Genomic DNA, 1,726 nt, shown 5'->3' on the forward strand with positions numbered 1-1,726 from the left:
CGCCAGTGATCTCCCTGGGCGCCCCAGGGCTCCTGCAGGGATGGCTTCGTGCAGAAAAGGCTGGAAATCAGCGTATTTCCCTGCCTTGTAGGGCTGCGTGTTTCTATCTGAGCTCTACTCAGAGCCTGTTCAGGTGTTTGGGGTTAAAATCATTAAACACCAGCAGCAACAACCACGGGGAGCTGCTCAAACAAGGGGGAGCTGCAGCGCTGAGGCACACGGGGGCACCCCGAGGAGATGTAACCTCCTATTATATAGCCCAGGGAAGACAATGAGCGTGGCACTGCTTGCAGGATGGAGCTCTGACATGGTGCGGTGCAATGGATGCTGCTGGGCTGCCACGTTTAGTTTGGCAGCTCTTGCAAATAGAAAGGAATCTGTTGTTTCCCAGCATAGCAGGAAGGACCTACAGAGCTGGGCCAGGGTGGGCTTTGGGGATGCAAACCCTCCAGAGTGGGGGGGGGGGGCTAATTAAGCTCATCAGCATCTGGGCTGTTGGAGCAGTAGATTAGTTTTAATTGAAGCAGCTCTGCTCTGGGGGCTGCTGACAACAGCCTGGGGTCCACACAGGGTCTGGGGTTGGCCCCATCCCATAAGCATTGGGGTGGTGTCACCAGCCGAGGTGGGACACAGTGGAGCTCTGAGCCCCACAGATGGGTCCCCCTCCCCCATGGCAGACCCTGCAGCGCTTTGCCTTGAGGTGAATCCCACCAGCAGGAGGGGCACAGCACAGCCAGATCCTGCCGAGCATCACCGCCTCCCCGCCTCCTTCAGCCCATCTCTCGCAGCACGCTGTGTGCTGTTAGAAGATAATTAGCACTTCCTAATAATGAACCCCCCCCCCTCCGGTTCAAGCCAACAGCTCCTCGCTTACTCTCCTCCTAATCCGGTTTAGTACCGGTTGAATTGCTACTCGTCGGTGCAGATCTGGAGGAAATGCCTTTTTTCCCTCCCCCTGGGGCACTTCCAAGCTGTCTGACCCCGCTGGCCCCAACGAGCTGCTGCAGCCGCTTGCAGGGACAGCTCTGGGGAGAGCTTTATTGCACCGAGTGAGGGCCGGGAACCGCGGATTCATCCCAGCTGAGTCAGCAGTGGGAGATTCCAGGCTGCGGATGGAGCATCCCAGCCTGCCTGCTGTATGGGAGAACAAAATAAACACTGCTTTTCATGATGGTCGCAGCAGACGGGGGGTGTGATGGGGGCACCGTGCTTGAGTGCAAATCAACGTGCAGAAGGGTTTGAGAATCATTTCCTGGGCTCAAGACTGTGCTTTGAAGACACCTTTGGATGGAGGCTGGCTGGATGTGAGCACAGGCAAACCTGGGGCAGTGTGGTGCCCCACAGGCTGGGAGGGAGATGTTCCCATTGAGCTGTGGGATGAGCTCTTACCCAGCAATTTGGGGTGGGACACCAAACCTCACGGCCACCCCGCGCTCCCAGGGTGCAGGAGGGGTCCTCAGGAGTGGTTTTGCTAATGAAAGAGGATGTGATGGCTTCGGGAAACCGCTTTGGATAAAGCAGTGAGTTGGTCTGAAGGAGGCTGAAGGATTAAAGAGAGTCCAGATCCGGAGTGGGGGTGCTCAGGGTCAGAGAGGTCTGTAAGCCTGTGAATTTGGCTCCAAAATGGGGCACATCTGAACCCCAGAAGCTCAATGGCCTATGGGACAGACCCTTTCCCTACTCCCCCCCCCACTGACCCTCAGCTCTTCACATCCCTGCAGCTCTC

This window comes from Excalfactoria chinensis, chromosome 24 (genome assembly GCF_039878825.1).
Source record: "Excalfactoria chinensis isolate bCotChi1 chromosome 24, bCotChi1.hap2, whole genome shotgun sequence".
NCBI lineage: Eukaryota > Metazoa > Chordata > Aves > Galliformes > Phasianidae > Excalfactoria > Excalfactoria chinensis.